The sequence below is a fragment of the Telopea speciosissima genome, chromosome 10, assembly GCF_018873765.1.
Source record: "Telopea speciosissima isolate NSW1024214 ecotype Mountain lineage chromosome 10, Tspe_v1, whole genome shotgun sequence".
Lineage (NCBI taxonomy): Eukaryota > Viridiplantae > Streptophyta > Magnoliopsida > Proteales > Proteaceae > Telopea > Telopea speciosissima.
Window position 1 is genome coordinate 42,766,691 of NC_057925.1, and position 16,658 is coordinate 42,783,348.

Sequence of the window (16,658 nt, forward strand, 5' to 3'; positions counted from 1 at the left end):
ATCATCATTTTTGTTATCTCTCACACATACACTAAGACTAGGATTTTCTCTTATTTCACACTTCTCTATAGCTGGTGTATTTTTATTATTTTTGATCCCATCATCACTCATTCATATATTTATAATATTCTTTTCACGTGGGATATACTATGTCATCCTTTATTTTCACGTATACTAACCCCTACCATGCAGCCAAGTCTCCAAGTATGTCCCTTATCTCCCTTTTGTACATTAATTTCATCATTTCTGTACTTTATTTCCTACTCAAAAACATGTTATATTCAAGCCTAGCCAAATAAAAAGAAGACCGGCTTGACCGGGCAACAGGGGGTGCCTTATACCTTTCCCAGACTGTAATTTGACCCGTATACTAACCATTGGACTGATCAGTCCTCAAAAGGCATTACACTCCTCTAGGTGCCGACTCCAACATTCAATCCACACTTCTCTCTTCTCCCCAAAGAGGGATGAGGTGGAGGACACGTGGTGGTCACCCCGCCATGTCACCATTTGTCCTCACAATATGCCACCAACAACCCTCTTCTATAATTTAAATGTCGAAAAGAATTCTACCTAGTCAAGTGCCCGGTGTGGCTCTTGCATCTAGACACAAAAACGTGTGAAAGTACCACGTAGTTCCAATGGAAAGGTAGAAATTCCACCGAGGGAGATACTTGTGCATGCGCTCCCATTTGTGCATGCATGCTCTAGAGGCCCAGGCAACATTCTCTCACCCATTTTAAATACTTGTAACACTGGAAATGAACCAGGTCGATAATAACTCGATAAATGAACTGATAAAAACTTAGACCAAAACAGATCAAAACCGAGCAACTTAACAATTCAATTTCAATTTGATCGACTAAAGCCAGATGGAACTGACCGATTGATACTGTTCAATCAGAGGTCAAATCCCTAGAAGGAAAGCATAACAATATCTTTGAGTACACACCACTTAGTACTCACTAGTCACTAGTTTGTTGGGAAAAATAATGACTCGGTTTCCCAACTGTGTAAGTTATAGAAGAAAATTCAACTATTATACATGTGAATAGTAAATATGAATAGTAATTATGTGAATAGTAAGTATGCGAATCCCACTATAGTACAAAATAATAGAAAATAAAAATACAACATAATTTTTTTACATGAAAAACTCTTCTGCCATCAAAAGAAAAAAAAAACACGGGACCTCGTCCAGTTAAAACTCTCACTATCAATCAATGAGATTACAACCTCTCTAGTAATCACTAAAGGATTATAACATCAAGAAAAGACCCTCTTGGGTAAACACAAACACTCACCTAAACGGGTGGAACTACAGAATACAACACTGATGTGACGATACAGGAATATCTCACTCTTTCTCCTAATGGAGAGAACACAAGTACTAGTGCCATGCCGCTACACGTACAAGAACCCTCTTGAAGAACTTCTCTTGTTCTTGTGTTCTTTAGACTTTCCCTATCTTCTATTTATAGGAGAATGGAGGAAGAATGTCCTCCTTGAATACTCCGTGCAGCCTATCACAATTTTCTCAACTGTTGGGCGGGATTAGGGGTGTAAATGAATAGCCGAAATCCATTTTCGTATCTGTGTCCGTATTCGTTTAGCACTAACCGAATCTGTCCGAAAGCTAAACGAATGCGGATACGGATAGGCTATAGCTATCCGAAAAGCTATATTTACATGTAAACGGATAAAATATCCGATCCGTATCCGTGTCCGTATGCGTTTAGCACTATCCGAATCCGTCCGATAGCTAATCGGATGCGGATGCGGATATAGCACTATCCGAGCAGAATCCGATCCGTTTACAGCCCTAGGCGGGATAGGTATTGACGGATGGAGGGGATGTAATCACAACCCGTGAATCGTTATCCTCTACTGTTCCTGACTGGTGCGGTTCCCTAGTTCCTCTCACAAGAGGGGGTGGGATCCACCTGGGGCACCTGACCGAACACTCTGCCTGGGTGGGGTCCACCCTCCTCTTGTGAGAGGAACTAGAGAACCACACCGGTCAGGGAACCACATAGGAAAACAATTCCACAACCCCCTCCCTTTCCTTTTCACATGAGTTTTTCTTTCTTCATTTATTACTTTGTCGACACAGAACCAACTAAGGCGAGTGCAAGTTTTTACTTTCTTTCATTTGTTATGTTTTGACTTTATTTTTTTTCCTCCATCTTTTGTAGGTGGAGACTTTCACTGCCCCCTCCATGTGAGTGAGGAGTATTGATCGAGCTTGAGCCCGATGCCCAGGGAGGCATCCAATGGCACTGGGCTGCTAGGGGTGTGGGGATGTGTGGTTGTGTGGGATTCAGAGCATATCAACATCCCAGCTGCTAGATGCTTCCTTGGGCACTCCTTGGCTCGCAGGAGAGGAGCCGAATCGCAGCAGTACTCGTAGCTTTGAGGTTTCCAATAAAGGGTATTTATGTAAATTTATTTCCCAATGATATTGAAATGACCCATTCGATGTCGACACACAGCAGTACAGTGATTACAAAGTGAGGGACCGAAACAGCAGGTGTATTACCCTACGAAAAAATTATCCTCTCCAATTCCTTAAAGCTCGGCAGTGCAGTAGTGCTAGGTGGAGATGCCGACACATGGCATCCGTTACCCTACCCACAGTTAGATTTCCCGGCCTGAGTTTACTACGAAATGACTAGAATATCTTAAATAGTTGCGTTGTTTCTCTTTTGCATTGGCTTATAATAAGGTCAATTTAGTAATCTTGTCAGATGGTACAAATTTAAAATCATCAAAGACATGCACGTTGGATGATTATTATTATTATTATTATTATTATTATTATTATTATTATTTTGATAATGAGAGGTCTATATATTAAAGCGTGACCAGCGCAAGGTATCCGAGTTACAGATTTCAGATAACCAAGGGGTGGAAGAGTGCCAAGATGTCCCACACGCAACGGACAAGGCTTTCCGGGCCAAGGGGTCAGCTATGCTGTTATTCTCCCTGGGAATGTAGTGGATGGAGCAAGTGAAGAAAAAAGATTTCAAATACACAATGTCTTGGACTAAACTTGTGAGTTCAAAGGGAGGACATCAATGATGATCCATGAGGTAGTCCACTAGATCCTTGTTATCCACTTCAGCTATCAAATGCTCAATACCTTCGGAGATACTCTGGAGAAGCCCTGCTCTCAGGGCTAAACCTTCTCCTTGAAAGACAGAGAACAAGCTTGAACGCTAAGGGTACGTTTGGTAACGATTCCATTCCGAGAACGGTGTTCTTCGATAAAATGATCTTTTTCTGTTTCTTCTTCGAAAGATCATTTTTGTCCTACTGTTAGGCATTTGGTAAACCTGTTCTGGATGGCTGTCTTTGAAGTTTGAAGCATCTATTACCAAGAGATCAAAATCAAATGGGTTCTGTACAGTATGAGAAATGATGTAACAATAACTTAAGGGAAAACAAATGATCATGGAAATAAATGTAAACCAAGGGCTAAACAAACAAAACTCATACACACACAAAGATCCATTGATACAGAGGTACAGAAAATCGTGAGAAACCAAGGGCTACCTGCCAGGGGAGTTGAACCGCAGGGCTACTGAAAAAAAGGGAAAATACAAATCTATAAATAAGAATGAAGGGAAAAAACAAATTTATAAATAAAGAGAATGAACCACATTATTCGTCCATGGAAAACCTCTTATCTTTGATTAATGCATATATAAGACAAGATTTAGTTTTTCTATTTCTGCAAGTCACCTCCTTCCCAATGTGGAACTCATGAGAATATATATATATATATATATATATATATATATATATATATATATATATATATATATATATATATAAACTCTATTAATTGAGAAAACATAAATGAAAAAGCACTTATTTGTGATAGGAGATGAGCATGTCATACGAAAATTATACAAAAGATCATATATGGTTGAACCTGGGAGATATTCTGATCTTAATCCTAATACCCCTTCTGCCTGTAACCTTTAGAGAAAGGACATGATAAAAATAAATGTCAACCAGTCTCTTTTTCTTTTGAATAAAATACATGAGTATCCCCAACACAAAGAAACCGAGTAAGATTCCCCCTAGTAGTAATTCCACCATTCAACAGCTAAAAATCCTAAATTTTGGATGCACTTTAGTTTTCCATATTAGATGCACAACTCAAGCCAAGTCTTCCAAGAACAAATTTATTGTGCACAAAGCTCATGTAAAACCAAACCACTGTAGCTTTTTGGTTTACACACGTGACTAGGGAATTAGAGAAATCTTTTTGTAACCAGGAAATTTACCTCTCCAAAAAACGAGCACTAATCAAATCCAGCTGAGAATACGCAATAGCTACCACATAAAAGATTCTGATTTTTTTTTCCCCTATGAACACAGAGACGGTTACCGTACCCAACAAAAGAAATAGTGTAAAGCTTCCATCTCTCTCTCTCTCACAGAACATCCTCTAATGGAAACTGCAGATTTTCTAAAACTACATAAGATGAAGCATACAAATACAAATTTAAAAAAAAAGAAGCATACAAATACAAATTTTAAAACAAGAATGAAGGAAAAGAAGAAACAGAAGAAGAAGAATATCTGAGATGCTCTTGAGTCTTGCGTCTTGCCGTCGAGACGTCCAGCAGCCTTCGTTTTTTTTATCGTGGAGAAGCCTAAAGATTTTAAGATTTTATCGGGATTTCACGTACCAAGTTACCCTAAAATTGATCTTGGGAGTGAGAAACATGGGTAACCATGTTTCTCCAAACCAATCTCCAGACCAGCTTTGGTACCCGGTTCGTTCTTGGGAGTGAAAACCAGAATTAGTTTTGCCAAACATTAGATTCCATTTTTCTGGTCCCAAGACACTCCCGGGCTTGAAAAACAGTTCCCGAGATCGTTACCAAACGCGCCCTAAGACACTGCCGACACAATCACTCCCATATGATTCTGAATAATGAAACCCAGGCCCCCTTTACCATTAGAAAAGGATGCATCTGAATTAAGTTTCAGGAATGTAGGAGATGGGGGGCTCCATGGCTGAGATTCAAGCGCTGTGGAAGGGGCTGGGTCTCTGTTGTTCTGCTGAGGTGTTACTGAGCAAAATTGAAAGAAGTCCTTCACAACTTGAGTTGCAAAAGGATGATTATTCAAGCACTGACTATTGGTCACTCGGCCCGCGTAGCTCTCTCTCTCTCTCTCTCTCAGTCCCTCATTCCCTCTTCCCTTGGCATATGAAGGTTTCTTCGAATAGCTTTCTGTGAGTCGTAGAGTTTTTGTCTCTCCATTCTTTATTTCTTTAGGCTTCTGTGGGAATTGTGGTTGAGTTTAGGGTCTTCGAATTTACGCTTTTGATTCTCTGAAATCTTGGGACGGCTCAAGCTTTCAAAGAATGGTGTAAGCAAATGGCCATCATAACTCATTCGTATTTCACAACCACTATCATCACAACTGTTGGATGTTCACTAAAGGTGTGGATATTCAATTGATTAATTCATTAATCTTCCTTTGTAATTATGTCTTCGATCTGCTACTCTATCTTTCTATTTATTTCAATCTTTAATGAACTCTCTAGGGTTTTGATTATTTTAAAATTTATTCTCCAAAATGTATTCTGGCAGTTACAGTCTTGGAATTTTTCTCCTCTCAAGTTCCCTGCCCGATCAGGTTCGTAGCTTCCTGTTGCGTCAAGAAATCGCTCAGCGGTCCTTCGAGTGCCGTAACCTGCAAAAGACCCTGGGTGACAAAGGAGAACATGTGTGGTTCCGGCCTAGGACTCTCCGATGCCTAAGTTAGATCTCTCTGAGCAAATAGATGAATAGTAGTATTCAAGATGAGTTAAGATGTCCCCTGATGGGGTTGAGTACCTTTCCTTTTATAGTAGAGTATGGCGGTGTGGAGAGTCCCAATTTGATGGTGAGTGAGCCGTAGAGTGGATAGAGACCCTGGGTAGCAGGGCTCTTCCATGGTTGGTCGCCTCCTTGTGGGAGGGAGTATCCCAATGGTGCTAGGATCCTTAATAGATAGATATCTACGTGTGCGGTGATAGCTCCTTTGGCGTTTGAGTCCGTCTGGGCGACGTGACTTCTAGGAGGTGGCCTAGAGTCCTGGAGGTGGCATATGTCTATAGTGATGATTGGATCACAGGCTAGGTGTCTTAATGTCCGCGTAGGTCATGTCTGGGGGTCGTGCCTATGAGGCCGCGCTCGTGGTGAGGAGGCCCCGCCCGAAGAGAAAGGTCGCGTTCGGGGAGTTAAGCCGTGCCCGAGGAGTGAGGCCGCGCCCATGGGAGAGGCTGCACCTGAGGGGGTCACACCTGCGGGTGAGGCCGCACCTGTGGGGGTCGCGGCTGTGGGTGCGGTTACGCTTGAGGGTGAGGCAGCGCCTGTGGGTGAGTCCGCACCCGTGATCTTCCTTGAGGCTTGCATCCGAGCTGGTTCTCCCCTGCTTTTGGAACGGGTTACTTCGTGGACTGGGACACGTGGCAGCCTCTGATTGGTTCGTATAATCTTGGATGTATCATTTGCCCCCCACTCTCTTGGAATAGAATGTCCAAGAGAGTAATGCTTTTATGTAGTGAGGGGTCTGTTGTGAATGAGCTTCTCTTGAGGGGCTTGCATGTAAATCTTCTAGTGAGGTGGGAGAGGTTGTAGTTTCGAACTTCTCCTCTTACACTCTTTTCTTCTTTTTTGTGTGTAGATATATATATCTCCTTCCTTCTCTTTTCTTTTTCACTTTTCACTTCTTACTTTTTCTCATCATCTCTCTCTCACTTTTTGTCTCCCACTTTTTTGAAGTCTTGTCTCTTCCTTGCACTTATTTGTCCTTTGTCCTTTTGGTGCCCATCATGTGTTTGTCTTTAGGCAACATAGATTAGTGTGACCTTTTTGTTGGCTTTTTCTCCTTTGGTCCTTGGCCCTAGTGCATGATAGTGCTTACTTGGTGCCTTGCTTGGTGCTTTGCTTGGTGCTTGCTTGGTGCCTTGCTTGTGGTCACGCCCAGCGTGGGATTGTGCTCATTCGTTCAAAGTTTCGCTCCATCCAAGTCTGATCTTACCCAACCTGGTTCGGGTTTGGGTCGTGCCCGCGGCCGCGCCTGTGCCTACACAGGAGGTGGCACCCATCAGTGCCTGTACGAGAGGTCGCGCCCGTGACGCCAGTGGTCGCGCCTGGGGCTGTGCTAGAGGTCGCACCCGTGACACTAGGCCGCGCCCAGGGCTACGCTAGAGGTCGCACCCGTGACACCAGGCCACGCCTGGGGCTGCGCTAGAGGTCGCGCATGTGTCCTCATTGGAGGCCGCACCTGTTCGAGGCCGTGCCTATTTGAAGCTATGCCCACTTGAGGTCGCGTCCGTACATCCTTTTGAGGTGAAAAATTCTCTCTCTTCTTTCTTTCTTTTTTCTTTTATTTTTTTTTATGTGCCCTCCATTAATTACCTCTCATGGATTTGTTGGTTAACCTTCGCAGCTGGTCTTCTTCCTTCTGGTGTCAGCTTCTTGTCTTCGGGGGAGATCACTTTCTGAGCAAGTAATCTACCCTAGTGTTGTTCATGTCATCTTCTAGTGACTCTGACCCTGCCACTATCGTGGTTGGATCCTCGGGGGAGCCTTCCTCTGGGTAGATTACTTGCCCCATCTTTAGTGCCTTCCCCTAGTGCTAGTGATGGGGAAGTGGGACCTTCCAGCACCCTTAGCCCTGGTAGAGGTCTTAGGTCTTCTGGGGTGGCGCATGCTACCTCTGGCCCTGCTAGTAGGTCAGGTCATGTTACCAGTATCCTGATCCCTTCAGATTTGGTCTCCCTTCGCCAGGAGTACCATATTCCTTCAGACATTGTGCTTCATATTCCTAGACCCAACGACTATGCCTTCTCCCACCGAGCGGATGAGATCTGTCTCTATCGTACTTTCTTTTGCCAGGGTCTTCACTTTCCTGTTCCCCATTTTGTCAAGTTAGTGTTAGAGCACTGGCACCGCACCCCTAGGCAGGTATTGCCCAATTCCTGGAGGGTTATTCTAGGCTTTTATGTGTACTTCGCCTGTATGGGGCGTGCTGCCACTGTTCCCCTGTTCTCGTATTTTTACCTGTTGAAGAAGGGGGACGGTGGATGTTACCACTTCGCTTGTCGCATCCTCAAGGGACCTTATGCCACTTTGGAGCTCCTCGAGGGGATCACCAGTGTAGTGAAATATTGGAGGGATCGCTTCTTGAGTTGTCGACCTCAGGAGGGTCAACCACGGCCTTGAGTTGAGTGATTCTAAGGGCGACTACCTCAAGCAGTGTCTGGGACGTGATCCATTCAACGTCAGGGAGCTGGACTCGGAGGCCTTCCTATTCCTTTGGAAGCTGAGTCCTGGTAAGACTATTTTCCTTTGTATTGATCTTTTATGTTTGTCTCCTTCTCTAAGTGCCTTGGTTGTTGGCTTTATCTAACGTCTTCATTGGATATTGCTGTGCAGTGGATCTTCGATCGAATATTAATGTCTTTCGCGATAACCTGTGGAAGAGAGCCGCCCAGGGTGGCTCATCTTCTGGTGGGAAGGCTTCTGCGACCCCAGACCTTCCTCTACTACTGTCGCTGGTGCTAAGCGAAAAGGGGGTCCTGGTGCGCCCAGTGCTATTAGGAGTAGTCCGCGGGTTATTCTCCTAAAACCACGGTCGACTGTTGATGCTCTAGGTTCTTCCTATCCCTCTCCTGTTATCGCGCAGGGAGTGGCCTCTTTCGTTGGTATGTCTGCCGATCTGTCACCTCCATCGACTGCTGCTCTACCGACCCCGTCCATTCTGGTGCTCCCCTGGGAGTTTTTAGAGGGTGCGGCCTTGACGTGCCCAGGTGTGCCTCGGGAGTGGTTGGATCTGGGGAGGCTTCCTGCTAAGTGTGCGTCCTTTCAGGGGATGAGTGACCCAGTTCTAGTGCACTCTCTTTATCAGGACTTGGCTTCAGTGAGTCATACTTCTCCATTTTTTGTCTTCTGTATTATTACGTGGTTGGCTTCTAATGCTCTTGTTGTTCACAGGTTCGACATCGTACTACTGAGGCGGTACTTCGTCTTGAGCAGAGGGCGCTCCAGGAGATCTTGCAGACTCGCAAGGTACATGGCATGGAGAGGGAGCTCCAGGAGCATCGGGTCGCCCGAGAGGAGGCCATCGTTCGGGTGAGGAGGCTGGCTGAGGAGCTCAGAGCCATGTCTTCTCGATGTGGGGTTGTGGAGGCTGAGAGTTCAACTCAAATTCGTGTCTTAGAGGTGGAGCTTTGAGATCTGAGGCAGAGTCGTGAGGTAGAGTTGACTGAGGTCGGCAAGCATGCTGTGGAGGAGTTTCAGAAGTCTTCAGAGGTTACGGATTGGTTCTACAGAGAGAACCAGGGGATATACGACGTAGGGATCCAGGACTTGGCCGCATATGTTCTGGAGAAGACCCCTGGTTATGATTTCTCACAGTTTATGGGTGTTGCGGCTTTGGCCTCAGTCGCTGCTGCGTCTTCTGATGTTCCAGCGGGAGAGAGCACTGTGGTGCCCGAGGAGGGCGTCATTTTGACCTGACGAGGGCATAGTTCCTACTGAGGAGGGCATGGCACGCCCACCCGAGGTTGAGATGGCTTCTCCTCCCGAGGAGGATGCGACTCCCCCAGGGGAGGTTTCTTGACTTTTTCTTATGTGGTACTTTTGGAACTTATGAACTTTGATTTGGAATTCCTGTGATCTCTCTTTGGATTGTATGTAACTTTTGCCTCCTTTGATATGTGTGTTACATGTATGTAACCTTCTTTGTTTTGATGATTCTCTTACTTTTGCAACCCCCGGTGGTCTCGGTCCTTAGTGGTGTTACGTCTTCTATGGACCTTGGTGGCCAACGGGCCTTGGTGGCATAACACCTTGGTGGTCAACGGACCTTGGTGGCCAACGGGCCTTGGTGACATAACGCCTTGGTGGTCAACGGACCTTGGTGGCCAACGGGCCTTGGTGGCATAACGCCTTGGTGGTCAACGGACCTTGGTGGCCAACAGGCCTTGGTGGCAGTGATTCGATTGAGTAATAAAAGAAGACGAGCATTTTCGAAACCAACTCTTTACTTTGAATGAAAAATTTTCAAATTATCCTTGAAATAGTGATCCTTGAAACAGTGATGCCATCTACTGCTACTGCTACTGCTACTACTACTACTACTACTGTTATCACTACCGCTACTGCTACTACTTTAATTCTAGTGCTGTCGGTGCTGCTGCTGCTTCTACTGGTAGTACTTCTTCAGGCATTTTGAGTTCCAGGTACGGTCTACCTTCTTGCCCCCCAGAGTTTTCAAGCGGTATGTCCCTGGACGTATCTGCTTGGAAACTATGTAAGGTCCTTCCCAGTTTGTTGATAGCTTTCCTTCTTTCCTTGGCTGTGATGCATTTGCTCTCCGTAGGACTAAGTCCCCCTGATGGAATAAGAGCTCTCGCACCCTGGCGTTGTAGTACTTGGCTGTTCTCTGCTGGTATGCCACATTTCTCAGTAGTGCCTTCTCTCGTACTTCATCCAGGAAGTCCAGGTTTGGTCGCAGTCCATCGGTGTAGGTTCTCTCATTGAAGTGCAGTACTCTGTGGGACATGGCAAGGACCTCTACTGGTGCTAGTGCCTCTGTGCCATATGCTAGGCGGAATGGGCTTTCTCCTGTGGGTGTCCTTACTGTAGTGCGGTATGCCCACAGGACACTCAGTAGTTCCTCGACCCACTTTCCTTTGGCTCCTTCCAGTCTTTTCTTTATTCCATCTAGTAGTCCGCTGTTTGTCACCTCCACCTAACCATTGGCCTGTGGGTATGCTACCGTAACAACTCGATAGTCAATATTGTAGCTCTGACAGAAGGCTCTGAACTTGGGGTTATAGAACTACTTTCCATTGTCCGAGACTATTATCTTTGGTACCCCAAACTTGTATATGATGTCATCACGGACGAACTTTTCCATTTCATTCTTTGTGATCTTGGCCAATGGTTTGGCTTCTACCCACTTGGTTATGTAGTCTATGGCGACCACCAAGTACTTGTAGTTATCAGATGTTGCTGTGAAGTAGCCCAAGATGTCCACCCCCCACATTGCAAAGGGAATGGGGTTGAGGATCGATGTCAGCTTAGTGGCGGGTAGATGGGGCACTGGGGCGAACAACTGACATTGCTCGCAGGCCTTGACGTACTGTATGGCTTCCTCTTGCATTCTTGGCCAGTAGAGCCCCTGATGAAGGATTTTATAGGTTAGGGCTCTTCCTCCCATATTGCTTCCACAGATCCCTTCATGTACCTCTGCCAGGGCATACTGGGCTCCCTTGGGTCCTAGGCACCGAAGTAGTGGTGCTGTTTCCCCCCTCTTGTACAATACTCCGTCCAGGGCGGTGTACTTTGTAGCTCTCATCCTTATCTTCCTTGCTTCGACCTTGTCTTCTTGTAAGACATCATTCTGTAGGTAGTTTAGTATGGGATCCATCCAACTAGGCCCCTCTTTAATCACATTGACCTGCTTTTTCTGGTATGTTGGCTCATGTAGTATTTTGACATAGATGGCACTGTCTAGGTTGCGGGGCTCATCGTTGGCTAGCCTGGACAGGGCATCGGCGGTGGTGTTCTCAATCCTGGGAACTCGAACCATCTCGAACTTCACAAATCCTTCGATCAATTCCTGAGCAAGTGTTAGACATGACGCCATTCGCTCGACCTTCGCCTCATACTATCCATTCACCTGATTTACCACTAGCTGGGAGTCACTCCGGATGGATAGGTGTGTGACTTGAATGGCTTTGGCCACCCGGAGTCCAGCCAGTAGTGCCTCGTACTCTGCTTCATTGTTGGATGCTGGGAAGGTGAAGCAGAGAGCGTACTGGATTCGAAATCCTTCAGGGCTGGTGAGTATGCAGTCAGCCTTGCTTCCTATGGTGTTACTCGAACCATCCACGAACATCTCGATCACGCTCTTCTGGTTCCTCTACTTCTGGCTCTGTCTCTGGTAAGGTGCATTCAACGATGAAGTCTGCCAAGGCTTGGCCTTTGATGGTAGTCATGGGTTGGAACCTGATGTCATGCTCACTTAACTCTACTGTCCTAACCACGATCACCAATACATAAGCTACTTTCTCGATCCGGGTGTACCTGGTTTCTGCATCAATCAGCACATGGCTGACATAGTAGATGGGTCTCTGTATCTTACCCTCTTCCTTTACCAGCACTGCGCTGACCACGACGGGGGTCACTGCCAGGTAGATCTACAGTTCTTCATTGGGTTCTGGTCGCCCTAGCAGTGGTGGACTCCTGAGGTATTCCTTCAATTCATCAAATGCCTTCTGACACTCTTCTGTCCATGCAAAGTCTTTAGGACTTCAGAGGTTCTTCAACATCCTGAAGAACGGCATGCATTTATCTCCTGACCGTGACACGAACCTGGAAAGGGCCGTAATCCTTCCATTCAACCTCTGTACTTCTAAGACTGTCCGGGGTGGTGCCATCTCTTAGATGGCCTTGATCTTGGATGGGTTGGCTTCTATTCCCCGTACTGAGACCATAAACCCCAAAAATTTTCCTAATGTAACTCCGAAGGCACACTTTGCAGGGTTTAGTTTCATCTGGTTCTTTCTCAGCACGGCGAACACTTCTTCTAGGTCGGCCAGGTGTTGATGGGCTTGGATGCTTTTCACGAGCATGTCATCAACGTACACCTCCATATTGCGCCTAATCTGTTCCTCAAACATCTTGTTGACCATCCTCTGATAGGTGGCTCCTGCATTCTTTAGTCCGAACGGCATGACACGGTAGCAATAGTTCTCCTTATATGTTCGAAAGGCGGTGTATGATTCATCGTCCTCATGCATGAGGATCTGGTTATAACCAGAATAGGCATCCATGAAACTCAACATCTCATGTCCGGCGGTGGCATCGATCAGCAGGTCAATCCTGGGTAGTGGGTACTCGTCTTTTGGACATGCCTTGTTCAAGTCAGTGTAGTCGACGCACATTCTCCACTTCCCATTGGGTTTGGGCACCATGACCACGTTCGCAAGCCAGGTAGGGAATTTCTCTTCTTTGATGAATCCTGCTCTGCTCAACTTCTCGACCTCTTCCTTGATAGCTGCTTGTCGATCGAGGGCAAAATTTTACCTCTTCTGCTAGACGGGCTTCCTGGTTAGGTCTACATGCAACCTGTGCTCTGCTATGGATCTGGGAATGCCTGGCATGTCGTCGGTCGACCATGCAAAGACGTCCATGTTGGCTTGGAGGAGGTGTCCCAGTTCTTCTTTCTATTCATCGCTCAATAATGAGCCAACCTACACGACCTTGGAAGGGTCATCTTTGTTGAGTGGCCATGGGACAAGGTCCTCCACCGGCTTTCCTCTCTTCTCTGTTAATTCATCGCTTTGGCCACTGACCAGGTTCTCCATACACAGTGCCATCCCCTATGTGTTGCCATTATTTTTCTTCACGAAGGTGGCGTAGCATTCTCTGGCCTTCTTCTGATCACCTCGGACTTCACCCACTCCGTTGTCAGTAGGGAACTTCACCTTCAGGTGGAGTGGTGATACGACACCTTTAAGGGCTATCAGAGATGGTGGCCTAAGAGGCCATTGAATGACACCATAGACCTGACGACCATAAAGTTCACCATGATGGTTACCTATCGAGGATGCTCTCCAAAGGTGACGGGTAGCTCTATAGTGCCTCTGATGGAGGCTATGGCGCCTGAGAATCCATGGAGGTAGGTGGGTTCTGGCTTGAGTTGATCGTCTCCAAATCCGAACTGACGGTAGGCTTCCAGTGAGAGCACATCCACGGATGCCCCTATATCTATCAACACCCTGTGCACGGGCCGGTTGGCTATCTCCACCTGTACCACCAGGGCATCCTCATGTGGAAAGCTCACACTTTCTTGTAGGATTAAGCACTTGTCAATTCCCCAAAAGACGCCTTGTGAGGGAAGGTACAACTTTAATTCTTTCTTGCACACCAGCCAGCGAGCATCGCTCCCTCGCCCGAGCCAGGATCTAGGCAGGGCATTTTAGGTTACTCCCAATAATCCCCCCAAATGCAAGCCCGATAACAGAGCACCTATGGCACCAAGGAGACTCGAACTCGCGACCACCAACTCTGATACCAATTGTAGGATTAAGCGCTTGCCAATCCCCCAAAGACGTCTTGTGAGGGAAGGTGCAACTTTAATTCCTTATTGCACACCAGCCAGCGCGCATCTCTCCCTCGCCCGAGCCAGGATCTGGGCAGGGCATTTTAGGTCACTCCCACTTGTGAATGAATACTTGAATTCTCACATGAAAGTCACTTATATTGGAGGCTCTTAATTATATTTTGCAATGGTGTTTAGAGCCTTAAACAAGTGGATATTTATAGGCTAGATGCCTTAATTTAATTAGGAATCTAAATTAAGATCGGATTCCAAAAGCCATATATAATCCGGTATGCCGAATCACCTAATTTCCTTATTCAATAAAGGAATAACGGTCAAATTATAATAGTCTTTTATTGATCCGGTATGCTGGATTATGATCCGGTATGTTGGATTATAATCCGGCGTGGGCTGGAAGGCTACTGTAGGCAATTTCTTGAGATTGCAACACTAATCCGGTATGCCGTTTCATGATCCGGTATGCCGGTTCACCTGATCCGGTATGCCTTTTCCTGATCTGATATACCTTTTCACTAAATTTCTGCTAAAATTTGTTAAGTCCTTTATTGGACTTACTTGGATGATTCCAATTGGGTTTGGTCATATGGATTGGGTTAATTTAAACCTCCTAAAATCCATCTAAATGAATACATGTATGTGTGTGCATTACATCAATTGTGATTTTAAATTATGATACAACTAGATACAAGAATAAACAAGTTCTTGGGGTCTTGTATCTCAAAGAGTTGCTTGAATAGAAGTCTTGAAAGTAGTCCTTCACTTCACAACATTCTTTGAAATCTTTGTCTTGGTGCATCAAGCTTTTACATGCTCCCCCTTACTTGATGCTCATCTCTTATGAAGTCTCTCTATACAATATAACACAGGTTAGTACAACTAACTTATTTGTTATCATCAAAACTATAATAGGTGATGTGTGAAATTTACCCCAACACTTCCAAGTCCTCATCCGAGAAGGAGATCACCATCTCGGTTTTTGCTATCTTACTTAGCTTCTCTGCCACTCCCACGAACCTGGCATGGGCTTTGGCCTTTCTGGTAGACTCTTGCCCCAGTCCTCTAAGTATGGTGAGGATGGGGGCTCCCTTGGTGCCACTTGGTTCTGGTACTTCTCTCCTTTCTTCTGCGCGATCTCTTTCTCTGTCTCGATCCGTCCTTCTTTCTTCCCTTCATGTACTTGTTCAAACTCCCTGCTCTCACAAGGCCTTCTCTCTCCCTCTTCAGTTGGTAGCAGTCTTCTGTGTCATGCCCATGGTCCTTGTGGAAGAGACAGTATTTGTTTGGATTGCACTTCTCAGGTCCTGCTAACATGGGTCGTGGCCATCGAATTAGGTCATGGTCTTGGATCTGCATAAGGATTTGGGACCTGGTGGTGTTCAGCGGTGTGAACTCTGGACTGCCTGCTCTCTCACTCCTTTCTAGGTGGTGGTCACTTCTTCCTAATGGGCGATCGCCCTTCTCCTATCGATGCTCGGTCCTTGACCTCTTATTATCTTTACGGTCCTCTGGTACTGACCTCTTGTTGTCCTGTGGCTTGGCTTCGATCGTCTTCTTCCGAGCTTGTACTATCTCTGTCATGTTGTCGAACTCGTTGCATCGCTCTAAGAGCTCCTTCATAGTTCTGGTCTTATGACATGCCAGGTCCTTGATCAATTTCATGTCTCGGATGCCCCCAGCCAAGGCAGCATGCTGGGTCTGATCGTCTAGGTCTCTGACTTCTAAGGACTCCTTGGTGAACCTGCTGACATACTCCCTAAGGGATTCTCCAAGGTTTTGTATCACGTTCAGTAGATTGACCATGGTCTTCTTCTACTTGACGCTGCTCTGAAAGTGGGTTACAAATTGTTCACATAGCTCTGCAAACGACCCAATCGACCGTGATCATAGTTTGGAAAACCATGAGGTCGTTGCACCCTTGAAGGATGCAAGGAATGCTTGACAGGATACCACGTCCGATCCACCATAGAGGGTCATTATCCCGTTGAAGTAGTTGATATGGTCATTAGGGTCGGTGGTACCACTGTAGAGTTCAAAGGTGGGTAATATGAACCTGGACGGGAGTGAGGCTGACATGATCTCTTCTGAGAAGGGGTTTTGTCCAAGGATTGAGTGTGTCTCACCCTTGGTCTGCTTCTTCAACCCTTTCAGCTTCTCGTCCAACTCTCAGAGCCTCTTGTCTAACTCTTCATCCCGTGTTTATCCTTCACGTCTGATTGGTCGCTCGCTGCAAGCATGTTCGCGTCCTCTCCTGGACGTCCCTTCACGCCTCGACTATTGGTGAGAGGGTGAAGGGTCACGTCGTGATGAATCTTATCTTAACCGTGAGGGGCTTGCTTCTCGGTAGGTCTGGCTCCGCCTTGGTATGTGACTTCCTCCTAATCGACCTTGGAACACAGACCTCCTGATGGACCCTTCAGGGTTAGGTACCATGGATCAGTGTGATGGTGTTCTCCCCTGATTCGACCGTGCTGGAGCATCCACTGATCTCCCCCTAGGTTGGGAAGGCT

At 46.1% G+C, this 16,658-nt stretch overlaps 1 long non-coding RNA gene across 1 annotated transcript in view; it reads left to right on the top strand.

Annotated features, from left to right (window-relative positions):
* Positions 1-5,236: 5,236 nt before the first annotated feature.
* Positions 5,237-16,658, top strand: part of LOC122642810 — a 32,879-nt gene continuing 21,457 nt past the window's right edge. Inside the window, exon 1 of the long non-coding RNA XR_006330106.1 lies at positions 5,237-5,465. This is a non-coding gene — a long non-coding RNA (uncharacterized LOC122642810). The remainder of the gene's footprint in view (positions 5,466-16,658) is intronic.